We start from the raw sequence: 13,737 nt of genomic DNA on the forward strand, positions 1-13,737 counted from the left end.
GCAGAATGTTACATAAAATATGTAGCTTGACCACTCCTTTAGTCCAAAAGTAGCATTTTCTCAGCAAAGCCATGCTTGCCCATGGCTCTTCAAGATGACTTTTCATGCTGGGATAAAAGATACATCTGCAGAAGCATGCCAGTCACAGGAGGACATAGGAGGACACGGGAGGACTTGCCAGTGCACCAGCAGCACCAGATGAGCAAGGACTACAGACTGTTTGTGTGCACTGACCTACACACAAATGTCTGCTTTCCAGCTAACTCGGGCTTAAAAATGTATAAAACAAGGATTTAAATCCAAAATTCAGGTTAATTGTGTAGTGAAAAGCATTCCTTAAAGGCAATCAATAAAAGGATTGATTCTGATAACATCCACTAATCTCTTTTCTATCTCCTTCCCACCCAGGGTAATCAAGCAACAGACACAGGAGCTGTTCCAGAAACCCTGCAGTGCTCCAGACACAGTTTCCTCACAGAGGATCGCTTCCATGAAAGTGATGACTTCCAAGCCTCCAACATCATCGATGGCGTAGACAGAGGAAGCAGCCACTCTGTTGCTGCCCTGTGCCACTCCAGTGGCCACCAGGATCCATGCAGGTAAACAGGCTGTACAGCAGCAGCAGCATCAGGCAGCCAAGCATGGGATAGCTCTCATTGCTGAGCAGCTTGTGTGAAACAAAGTTAGTGTTTAGGGAACAACAAGAAATATGTTTCCAGAGGTGTTCAATGAAAGCTTTTAACAGCACACATTTTCATGTAGTTTTGCCACCTGAATTGATTATATGGTAGTCAGTAAGTGAGCCAATAAATTGGACTACTGTCTGAACAGTCATTTTAGGGAAAACCTCATGTTATTGCCAGGTTGGAAACAGCAATGCAGAGTTTTCTTCATTCTTCCTTCATCTAGGGAAAAAATCTAAAAGGTTTTGTAGTGTTAAGTCATAGGAATTTTGGTTGCCTTTTAGCAGCTAGTCTGACTCGAAGACTAGAGCTGGTGAAGGTGGACTGGGTATGAGAACCTCTTCCTGATAGTCCCCTTGTGCCTAATAATTGGCATTGATGAAAAAATAATTTTAAAATGACTTTATTATGCAAAAGGAAACAAACAAACAAAACAAACAAACAAAGAAAAAAAAGAGTCACCATTTAAAGAGTCAAGTTAGAAGATATTCACTGAAATATATTTTTCCTTTCCATTCAGTCTTGTCCCAATACATTGAAGTCTTGCTGGCCATTTATCTTGGACATCCACTTGGGCACTTTGGATATTTGCTCCCTCTCCTCTGGAATGAATCTTTACTTTTTCTATTTCAGCTGCTACTGGAATACTTGCAAAAGAGACAATATTCACAAAACCTTCAGGAAAGAAGCTATTGAGAATTTGTTCTACCCTTCTCATTTGCATTACATATTTATTTCCTTTCTCTCTTTTGCCATAGCCACAGCATAGCTGCACACACGCATGCAGATCTATTCTGTTGTTATAAATCAGAAGTTGGCAAGTGCACATGCCCAGCTAGGCACCTAATTGCAAAGTGTATTGAGAAATCAAATTGTTACCTGCACGGAAGAAATCCTGATAAATGTGTATCCATTGGGTATGTCATGCACGTGAGCAGCAGCATCCAGTGAGAGAAGTGTATTTCTGTTTGGGAGATTCTTGCACTGAGTACCATGGCTGCTCAGTGACTCTAATGCTTCTAGGAAGGATCAGATTTACCACTCCTGTGTCGACCATCTGTGCATTTCTGAACCACTGGTGACAGAAGATAGGCAAGTGTATGTTTCAAATCATTTTTCTTTCTAGGATTTTCACGAGTGGCTGCACATATTTTATTGCACAGATTTTTCTTTTAGGATAATAATTAATGAGTATACTTATATGTAACACTGAGAGAAAAATCTATTAATAGATATTCTGAAACAGCACCTCATAGCAGATGAACCACATATAATAATGTGTAGATTTATTTTTTGCTCTGTTACACTTCTGAAACGAGTGAAGTCAAAAGAGTGTGATCAAAGGTTATTGGTATTACTATGAGATGAATTTATCCTGAAGATTGTTAATAACACTGGGGGAAATCTTAGCCACCAGGTATCACAACTTCTGTAATAGAAAAGACTCAAGAATTTTCTTTGTAAATCAGCTAGGCAGAGGACTAGAACTTGTCTGTGAAACTGAAGCACAGTGAAATAGCTGAACATGTCAGGAAGAAGCCTATTTCAAAGTGTTCTCCCTAGTTCATGAGCAAAGCTCTAGGAATCTGCAGAATTTGTTATCCAGGATTTATTTACTCTACAATACTTTCTCTGTTAAAAATTTGCTTCATATTGGCCTTTAAGGACAGGAAAGGTAGTTTGTAAGGACAGTTACTCTGTTTGTGTTGAAAGAAGGCAGATAAGAGATGAAGAAAAATTTCAAATAGTTCCTGAAAATAAAAAACGTTCTTCTTCACCTCTGCCTTCAACACCAATGGTACCCTGGAACCCTGTGCTTAACAAAGCATCTTGGGTTTCTCAAAGTCCAAGGGACAGGCACTGAGCTCTCCATCACCCAAGGGATCAGCACAGAGCTGTGACAGAGGAGGGTCAGGCTGGGTGTTAGAAAAAGGTTCTCCACCCAGAGGGCAGTCAGGCACTGGGACAGGCTCTCCAGGGCAGTGGTCACTGCACTGAGCTGCCGGAGTTCACGAAGTGTTTGGACAGTGCTCTCAGACATAGGGTCTGATTTTTGGGTGGTGCTGTGTAGAGACAAGAGTTGGGCTCGATGATCCTTGTGGGTCCCTTTCCACTCAGGATATTCTGTTATTCTATGAATTGTATGCGTAAAGGGATACTGGGTCATTGAAACAGAGGAAAGAACTTGCTTGGGAATCTCTGTTTCATAGGAAGAAGGTTAAAGAACAGAGGAAGGAAGGAGGACAAACCAGGAATGACTAACAGATAATGACTAGTAGTGGAGACCACAGAACCCAGGTATTTGGAGGGGTGAGAACAAAATTCTGTGGCAAGTAAAAGTAAATCCTAGGTCAGAAAAAGTACATAATCATAGTCTGCCTAGCTACTGAGAAGAAAGAAGTCAGTCGGGAAACAACATCAAGAAGAAATGTAGAGTCCCAAACCTGAGGGAAAAAAATATATTTGGCCAAAGATCATGGCAAGAAATAGAGAGCCTTGAGGATGGCTGTGAAACCCTAAGAGGACCTAATGAATCTGACCATGGGATACGTACGTAAACATGACAGAATATATCTTCCCAGTCCTCTGCTAACATTAGTTAGGTTATACTCCTGAGAAATTAGCAAGTACAGCTTTCCACTGTAAGCAGCAAAATTAAATGACTTCCCAAGGTAAATGTCTGACAATAGAGCAGGGACTCAAGAAACTCCTGGCTCTGCGTCCTGTGATCACTTCAACTAATTATTCATTTCCTTGTGCAATTACTGCAGAAGGAAAAAAAATAATAATAATAATTTAAAAAATCTCACTTAGCATTCTGTTTAGATTTTATTTCAAATACTATATCTGCTTAAGAAGGATTAACTGTAATAGGGGAAGGCACGAATCTCTTGGAAATAAAAGAGAAACAGAAATCAATATTTGGCATCACCAATTCTATAGATTTTACAACAAGTAAAATGATTTTGTAATGGAACTGATAGCAACTTTTTCCTGTCTGGTCAGCACCCAAGTTTCAATTCTTTGTACGCTTGAATAATAAAGTGATGATCATTGCGTACTACATAAAGACAGCCAGAGCATCTTTCAATAGACTTCAGTGCCAATTCTTTACACCAGAGAAGCATGTTATTACATTTAAAACTGCTGCTCTTCTAGTACATATGGAAGCTGAGGTACATTTGTGGCTACTAAATTACTGTGGGGCAAACTTACTCAGACATCTTGTTGAGAGCTTAATGTCTGAACAAAAAGTTGAGCAGAGCTACAAATGGAAAATACTGGTTGGTCTTCTACAGTTTTATAGCATTACAGTGGGGAGTCTAATCTTATCTTATACCAAGATAAAACTATTAGAGATGAAGTCATTTTTTTCCCATTCCTATATATCTTACAGCAAAGTGGGGAGTTTTTTGATTTATCTGATTATCTCCCAAGCAGAACTAAAGACAGCAAAGATGCAGAATGGTCTGAGTCCATGAACAGAAGTTTATGCTGATGACTGGGCCTCTCTGCCTTCCATACCACAAAGCCACATTTACATTTAGAGTCAAATCGAATAACACTATTCTTACAAAATCTGATTACTGTTTACAAAATCTGATTATAACAAAAACAAACTGGAAAAAGCCATGAGGCTACTAACAACACATTGCAAAACCTAGCCCTAAAGTATTCAGAAGACTAAGACTAGTTAGTTTGTAAAAGTGAAAAAAATAAATTAAGTCAGTTATGTAAAAATAAGGTATACATTACAGTCACTAACCTCTCCACACTCTTTTAACTGAAGTAAAAATAACCCTAAAAAAGACGACTGATGAGTACATGTAAGTGTTAACTGCAAAGGCAAAAATTTTCTTAATCCTCAAAAATAATGAGGCTTAAAACATTTTTTAAAATTCTCATTTTTACTACTTTAATAAAGCTTTTTTTTTTTTTTCCCTTGGGAAAAATAAAAAATAAAATCTGTGACTCCTTCAAGGGTTCTAAAAGAAAAATCATTATGCAGAGAGTATTTTTGTCACAAAAATCCCTCCAGTTTTCACCAAAGCTCAAAATAACAGAAGCACAAGCAGAAGAAATTTATTTTCTGATTACCAAAGAAATCGAATGTACCCAAAGCAAGACTGAAGCTGAACGTACATACCCCCTCCCATTACACCCCTTGCAGTGCTGGCGCACTCCCAGCATCACCTCCCCAGTTCTCTCATGCCCTAAAGGACTAACCTGTGTCTGGAGACTGTACAAAGCCTGGGGAATAAATACACTGGACTAATTCATCTCTAGATGGTCACTGATTAAGCGTCTACACAAAACACCAACAGATTTAAAGGTGATCGACAGTCACAGAAAGGAACTTCACACTGCCTTGTTTTATTGGTTTTAAGAAATACTCCTGTAATATACTTTTTGTGCAGCTGCCATTGGAAAGACAAATTGAAGCAGTAGTGTTATTTTCTCAAAAGTCACCTTTGCCCACCAGTGCTACATCACATAACAAACAAAACAGCTGCTATGATGCAGCTGCACAAAAGGTGTCTACATGTAAACAACAAGCCCACAAGAAAAGAAACTGCACAACAGTGACATGAGAACATAACCAAAGTAGCATCTGAATTTTTTCTTCTCAAGATATTTCACTGTAGAGCTCAGTTAAGTCAAGTTTGAACTGTGTTTCTGTACCTACGCTTACAATATTCCCTGGGAGATACAAAGCAAGTGTCTTCAAGCAACATACATTTGCCCATATAAGAGTCATTTTGCAATCCTGGGCCCTCTAAGAAGAAAAAAAAAAATATAGAGAACATACTGAGAAGAACAAGAAGAATGATTAGTTTAGAGGATTGTAAGAAACGCTGAAAGTCATTAGGGGTACGTGCTCATTTCTGTTTTAACACCAGAAACAGTATAGAATACATTGTCCCCCATTAAGCACAAAGGGTAACAGTTGAACAGAGGTATAGATATTTAGTCACTGTGTTCAGGTCCATAAAATGAGAAACTAAACCCCGGCTCTGGTTTGCATGTCTTAATGCCAATGTGTGCACACAGTGATGGGGAAACTTCCAGAGGATACAATCAGAGACTGCAATTAGCTTCATTACCGCTCAGAGAGCAATCAGAGACAAGGGGCACAGAGGCTCTTTTGTGTATTTAGCACAAGTAGGCTGAGCAAGATATGATTTGGTGCAAGTTCTTTCAGTACTCACTGCTTAATTCCCCCTGCACAAAAGATTAATTATTGAAATTGGAGAATGGCTGGACTCCTGCTTTTGGGGAGTGCCTTGAGTGACAAGGAAAGTGGCTGCTGAAGGTGACATTGCCTTGAAAACTGAATGAGTCTGCCTGTCTAATAGACAAAAAAAAAAAACCCCCCCCCCGGGGGGGGGGGGAGGCTTCTTATTTTGCTTTCCCAGAGTCACAGAATATTCGATCTTATCAGCTTCCCAGAGGCAACACCAGGCGTCTCATTGGCCTCAGCTCTCAAAAGAGATGAAAACATATCCCACTTTTGTGCAATGTCCCATATTGTCAAATAAGCTCAGCATAAGCTCAAATGGAGTGGATCCATCTCTCCACAACAGGAAATATGCTAAGAAGCATTATCAACAGGAAAGAGGATCACAAGCTCCAAAGCATGATTAAGCAGGATAGTAATTCCTCAAAGGTTCTAGATTACATGAATATTCATCAGTAATTACGCCCAGTGTAAACTCAGATTCACATAAATTATAATGAAAAGGAGCCTCGCTAGTGACCATCTCCATTTCTTTAGACAGAAAATCAACTATTCTTACACAAAGGAGACTCAAAGAAGAAAAAATAGTACAGAAAAGTTAGGACAAAATGCAGGAAGCCCTCATGAATTAAAAGTGGGATGCACATGGCAGCCTCGGCAGATCTACTGACCTATGGTCACACTTAGTTTTCAAAATTGAACCAAACCCTGACAACATAACAAGGTCATCATTCACCAAAACAACTTCTTCAGTGTACTTTACAGCAAGGTGGTTTAGAGAGTTCCCTTTCCTATGTGCTTTCTTTACTCCTATCCCCCCCAAAAGACCATGTCTTCTTTCACATACCTTCTGTACTTCCCTGATCTTTCACAGTTCATTAAGAGCTGCTGCAATGCAAAATCTTATTTGCAGTTCTTTAATTGCCATGCAATCGCCACTTAATTTATAATCCTGCTGAGTATCAGTTTTATTTTATTTTCTAAATATCCTAGGACCCTAAAGCAGGGAGAAAGAGAAGCAAGTGATTTAAAACTCCCATGAGCTCATGTTACTTAAACATAATTTAAACTCAACATCAGAGTCATGGACCCCAGGCTTCTATTCTTGGTTCAAGCAGTTGCTTGATCTGTGACTTTAGGCAAGTGGAAGCTACTGGATTGCCTTTTCTATCTTTGAAACATATATTTCCTTTCCCGTTTTCTTTTACCCCCTGAGTTTTGAAAGGACTCATCATTCAGGGTCGTTTGCTGTAATTACTCATGCTCTACTTTGACTCCCCAAGCAGTCAACAAACTAGCAATGGGGAAATCTGGTTTAGATACAGAATTTGGAAGTATAGTGTACAGGGACTTGGGGCTACAGCCAATGTATGGCTTGACCCACATTTAACATTCACACTTTTGAGCTGATGTAAATAGACCCTTAACACAGACTTTTAGGCAGAACAAGAAAGTTGAGGCTGAGCCACTGAGTTCATCCAAAGCATTTATTGAATAGATTGTATAGACTGAAAAGAACATTCATCATCCTGGTTACTTTTTATATTTTGCTGTTCAGTGCCTGAATTTTATCCTCATATAGATTTTCACTACGATACTCTTTTGGCCTCATATAAACAGCTTTACATTTTCTGATAGGTTTTATGAAAAAATAGCATCAAACTGCACAGATAGATTCAAGGGAAAAGGGCTCAACATTTCTCACTTGTAAGTTTTTATGTCCTAATGGCCAGAAGAAATGAATTGTCTCCAATCTCATTTGAAGTTCAATCCACTAAGCTGTTCTTATTGCAGATACTGTGGATTTTATATTGATGAAATACTGTGTAGATACAGTTCCACTCAAAGACAAAGAGAACTCATGTAGAAATTAAAGTCTACATAAGAAAGAATCTTGTAATTACAACATTATTCATTTACATTGCCCTGTTGAACTCCATTGGCAAATTCCTGAAATAAACTTGCAGCTGATGTCAATAGGTTTTGAGTACATCAAGACTGTTACATGTGTAGTTTTCTGCTTAGAAATAAAACTAGTTCATATTTATAGTAAATGTACAGCTGTAATAAATACATTGATTTTGTTTCTTTCTCCACATGCAAATGTTCTGCATGATTTTTTGTGCTCAATGCACTTGCTGGGACAGTGATGACTGCAATGGGCTGAGATGCTTTTACTATGTGATTGCATCAAAATGCTCTTCTATTGCATCACAGCATTTGTTCATGACTGTGCCACTGTATCAGGCAGAGATACTGCACTATGATAAGTAAAACTGCAAGGTGATGCCATCATTATTACTGCCTCATCATACACTAATTTAATTTCATTCAGTAGTATCTTACCAAATAACAGAAAAGAGGAATAGCATTTCTCTGTCCCTCTCCTGACTGCAGGAGGGCGTCACTTCAAAAGATCTGCTCTAGTTCCTAATCATTCCCCTTAACAATTGCAGTTTATCACAGAGGCATGTGTTTGCAGACACCACAGGGGGCATGTGCCCTCTCTTCCTGAATTCAGATGCAAAGGGAGTTGCAAGCAGGTCAGCATAGTCTGTGAAAGCTACAGCTGAGAGGGTAAAACCCTTCTGTATGATTCTTACTGAATCCTGTAGGACTTGTGTAGGACTACATTGGGCACGTCCATTGCAACAGAGTGAAATCACTCCAGATCAAGGCAGATCTACTATGAGGAAGAGGACAAAAAGCCGGTATCTGCCCCACACACTTGGTAGCCAGTTGTTCCCCACCCTGTACCACCACACCAGTCAGAGCCAAACTCATGAGAGACAGGAATAATTTCAAAAGAGTGTCAGTAATTAACCACACCGGGTCAAGCTTTGTTGTCATTTAAACCCATGGTACTCCAGTAATTTTGATGAGTTTCCAAGGACCTAATGGAGGGCAAAGTTGCATTCAGAACATCTCTTCTAATGGTCTCCTAACATCCCTCTTTTCTGCACTTCTGTGGGAGCAGTACACTTATTTGTATGTGAATAACAGCAACAATCAGGAATGGTTTGCAGTGTCACTAAGTGCATACAAAATGAACATAGATCTTTCATCTTGACCAGATCCTACACCTTAAGTATAAAATTAGGAGGTCTAAGAAGCTGAATACATTGCTTGAATAGCCTTATGAATATTTGTCTCATGATGAGTGTTATTTGAACCAAAAAGCCCTATTGCAAGTAGCCTCAGAACAAGGTGTCGCAATCTGGATTCCCAATAGCTTTCATCACTACAGAGAGGTAATGAAGGTAAAAAGACTAAGAAAAAGGTAATTGTAAGATGACTTTGAAACTAAGTATGCTTTAGAAGAAGGAACCAAAAATTCAGCAGCAGCTTTAGTAATCAGATTTTTAGTCCACTGACTTCCAGCTGCCCTTGCAAAACCTCTGAAACATATTCAGTCACAAACAAACAGTCTAATGGCATTAATTAAGGAAAGTGGCAAATCTGTTACTATCAGACTTCTCTGACACCAAAAGAACAAAGATCTAACTGAAAAGACACACTGGCCCCTTGACTTTCTCAGATCTCTCTCTTCTGGATGACCAAATGCTGACAAGATGTTAAAATTGCTGCTTGCATCTTATTGAAGAAAACACCAGGTATAAACTATATATTTTATTCAAGGTGGTACAGTCTCAAAATCAATGATAAACACAGGACTTAGATAACCAACCAGTCCCAAAAGCTACAATCACAGAGATAGAAAACAAGAGGAAAACATACACTGTCATTCATTCCCCTCTCCTCCCCATTGAAACATTACAGATATGAATGGTCTGGGACAAAGTGATGACCTATAAACAGTAGTGGATGAGGATGTGTGAAGAAGCAACTAAGTGGAGTACAAATACTTACATTAAGAAGACATCACAATGAGACTGCACAAGAGGAACACCAGTATCCTGATCAAGAGATATAATGGGAGACAATAAGCAGGAATATGTCAATAGAGGGCAGAATTAGAGGATCACTGCAAGAGAGAATGCAAAGTGATTTTTTTTCACTCTCAGTATTTACAAGAACTTACACACGCACACACAAAATAAAAAGTAAAAAATAAAAATAAAAAAACTACAATATCACCAAGGTAGTAGATTGCAAAATATTAGTGGGATATGAAGGCACCAGAATTACAGATCATGTAAATAACCTGAACATCAGCCAACACACATCAGTCTGAGCTACAGATTAAATAACACAGCTGTTTCAAGTGGAAAGAGAATCAAGTGGGTTTGCTCTTTCTTGCAGTAGGTTTTATTCAAACTGTTCTGCTAAAATGCAAATGAAAAAAAAAAAAAAAAAAAAGAAAAGAAAAACTACCCACGAGATGATACAAGTGTAGATGTAGGTACTGCTAATACAACATAAATGGGTGGTGATATGCAGTTGTTACAAAGTATGTAGCATCACAGAAAAAAGTAATATTACATCATTCTCAATTTAAGCCCTAAGGGTTAAAATAAAGCTCTACAATAATAACTGAATTCTCAGTCATGATAAGTTTTAGAGCAGCATTCAACAATATTGATTGACACATAATGAAAAATGCCATTAGCACTCACTTAGAAATCTCTGCTCACTAAGACTGATAAAACCTGATAGGATCAAGGTGTCTTTAAGTAAAACACTCAAAACCTAAATCTGCGGTGTCCCTGAACTTCAGGCTGAATTGCACTTAACAAAAGCTCTCACCATACATTGGAAGAATAAAAGACTGAAGATGATTAAGTTTATTAAATATGACACTATCAGCAATTGCAGTATATATTTATGAAATAGAAAACACAGTCCATCAGGTGTCCAAGAGAAAAAGACATGCTAAAGTAGAAGTCGATCTGCCTCAAAGATTGATAGAGCAAAACCATAATGATATATTGGAAAGTAACTCAGAAGCTACGGTAATGAACTCATATTGGTTGTTGTGAAGATGTTTACGTCCTGCTAAGCAGGTGAAAGGCTGACGTTGATGCTCTGGCCTGGGAAACTACATAGGCTGATTCTTACACTAAACCAAAATAAGTCTGACACTTCATTCTTTGTAAAAAGGGCAAGCCAAAACCAAGGCAAACCAAAAGAAGATGAAGGCTTACAATAAGGTTTTCATTGTGCCTTTTGATTTCATTTAATCACTAGCAATTTTGCCACATTTCCTTAAGTGCAGGTGTAAAATCAAATTTAGCTCTAAATTACTAGGTAGCCAGCACCAGTGATCTCATTGAGTATGAGTCATAGTATGTCCTAACCAAGTTATTAAAAAAGAACCAGCAGTCTTAATTCTTTTCTGCCTTACATCAGGCATGATTATTTATACCCGGTAGAGAGAGGGCCAAGTGGCTTCACATCCAACAGTAAGGTTTAACATCCATTAGCTGTTGGGTAAACATCTATGCAAGGTTCAATGCAACAGAAAATTAGGTCCCATGACTTCAGAGCTGCCAAAGTCAATGTTTTGACTCTTGCCAGAAAAAGCACATACTTCACCTGATAGCACGCCGCACTGGTGCCTAATTTCCCACAACCCCTCTCTGTTTCCTTGGCAGCACAGGGCTCAGCACTCTTGCTGTTGGGGCTTCCTTCCTGTGGGAACACTCAAGAAATTAATGGTGGCAGCTCCATGCTATGTCACTCTGCCAAAATTTGGTAGAGATTGGAAAGCCAAAGGTTTTGGAAGTCACCCCTGGGCTCTTCCCTTTTTGAGACAGAAAGACAGGAGTTTCTGGAAGCAGAGAGGTCACAGAGGCAGCCTGTCCTCATGTCTTGTGCACAGTCTCTCTGTTCCCTGCAGCAAGAAAGGGAATGATACACACCTATAAACTTAAACCCAAATGAAGAGATTAAGGTCTGTTTGCTTCCATGCTTTAATAACTGAAACTAAGAGTCTGACTAGGTGAAGGCATGGATGTAATACTGACGGGTGTCTCATTTCATTTCATTCTTCCACTTCTCACCACTTCATACATGTATTTCCAGGGCCGGATTTCCCTTGTGAAGTCCCGACATTGCACCATTGCCATTTAACCACAGTCTCTACCATTCCATGGAGAAAAAGTCTGAAACAAACAGCCCAAAAGCAGTGGGTCTGACTGGTTCACTGGCTTTGGGATGAGCAATTTCTTTCCCCAGGCAGGGTTGACAAGGTGTCTCATGAGCTGGGGTTTTGTTTAATGTTTTCACCCACCAATAGCCTCATGGTGGCCTGACATTAAATTAAGGAGAAGCAGAGAAAGGACTGAAAAGTTACCCGGTCTGCACTCAACATCCAGTTTGTATGATTGGAAGGAGCCAACTCCTATGAGTACACATGAAGCCAGGACACAACTAATAGAGCCTTGGGGAGGGAAAAGAAGAGAAATATGAAACCTGCATGTACAGAAAAAAATGATGAAGGCATTAGAAGGATGCTAGATGGATGACAGAAAAGGCTTAAGGCATCTTCATCCTTTTCACAGATGGGTTAGGAAACTGAGGAACAGGTGTAAAGAAATTGCCATATAGCTGGGCTTATCTCACCACCACATGTAAGGTAAGAGGTAATATATTTGCAAAATTCCATTTAAAAAATCCATCTCAGTGTCCAAGTTTCATTTCCTGCATTTCCTCATTAAGTAACGAGGCAGATGGACAACAAATCCTCTGAGTAAATTGCCACTGCTAACACTGACACACATTGGGGATCTGGCTTAAACACTGACTCCCTTTCCCAGCTCCTACTACAGTAAGGCAGTAGTATCTGCTGCGCTGCACATCCCTGTTGCCACTGCACTAAGCAGTACCCTTAAGCAATATTACACTACAAAGATTGCATTCCACCATCTCTAATGTCATCTCCAGGCTGCCAAACAACACATCTCTGGAAGTAAATTCATATTCCTTCAGCCTGTCTCTGCCTGTGTTTATGAAAGCCATTAATTTCAGCCATTCACCTTCCCTTATTTTATAAAAAGCACTACAATCACAGCCATAGGGAGATCTGATTAAAGCCCAGGAGGAAAAGAAAGCACAAAAGACCAGGAGAAAAGGAAAGGAAAACAATATATATTTGCAATAAATAAATAAATAAATAATAGTCCTGTGGACTGGTGGTGCAAGATGCTGCAGTCGGGCTGTTTGCTCTTTTAACTCAATATATAAGGCTTTGGGACTCTCACTGTCATCAACACATGGTTATAATTCCACAAACTTCAAAACCTTCTTTACAGTTTATCCAAACAAAAGGGATTGCTTAAATTTATCAGAATTAAAAAAAAAAAAAAAAAAAAAAAAAAAGTGACTATTACAGGAGCTCCATTTTTTCTATTTGATAGCTGTGGGTACACAGGCTTAACCATCTAGTAAAACTAGAACGAAAATCAATCCAAGTCCTTCTCTGTCTTTTCTAAGGCTCAGACATGCCCTGCCAGTCAGATGAAGGTTTTCCAGATACGCACTGCTCAATAACATTCACAGTTCATACAACAGCAAGTCCCAAATCCTGCCCCAGAGGTAAGCAGACACTGCTGGTTCAAGATACTTTGTTCTGATTGTCAAGGAGAGAGAACCTCTTCAGCTGACAGATAATTGTTCCCATGCTGGGAGAAAAAGGATCCACAGAAGATTTAAATAAAATAAAATAAAATATTTGAGGACAGAGAAATTTGAGATAATTTTCCCCCACCCCTTTCTTAAAAGGAAAATAAAATTATCCAAAAATTTTTTCATCTTCCTATAAACACCTGGAGTGCAGGCATTCATATGAAAAGACACTTATTCCTGACACTTTGCTCAGGGCTTCACTTTTGGAGAGGTCAATACACACCAGTT

The 13,737-nt window shown here is 39.0% G+C and overlaps 1 protein-coding gene and 1 long non-coding RNA gene across 19 annotated transcripts in view; one reads left to right on the forward strand and one right to left on the reverse strand.

Annotated features, from left to right (window-relative positions):
* DLG2 (discs large MAGUK scaffold protein 2) overlaps nucleotides 1–13,737 on the reverse strand; it is a 1,027,745-nt gene that overhangs the window by 733,826 nt on the left and 280,182 nt on the right. The gene's annotated exons all lie outside the window — the stretch shown is intronic.
* The window catches only part of LOC118176527, a 21,491-nt gene continuing 8,206 nt past the window's right edge, over nucleotides 453–13,737 (forward strand). The window contains exons 1-2 of the long non-coding RNA XR_004755453.1: nucleotides 453–466; nucleotides 2,354–2,358. This is a non-coding gene — a long non-coding RNA (uncharacterized LOC118176527). The remainder of the gene's footprint in view (nucleotides 467–2,353; nucleotides 2,359–13,737) is intronic.

This window comes from Oxyura jamaicensis, chromosome 1, assembly GCF_011077185.1.
Source record: "Oxyura jamaicensis isolate SHBP4307 breed ruddy duck chromosome 1, BPBGC_Ojam_1.0, whole genome shotgun sequence".
NCBI classification, from domain to species: Eukaryota; Metazoa; Chordata; class Aves; order Anseriformes; family Anatidae; genus Oxyura; species Oxyura jamaicensis.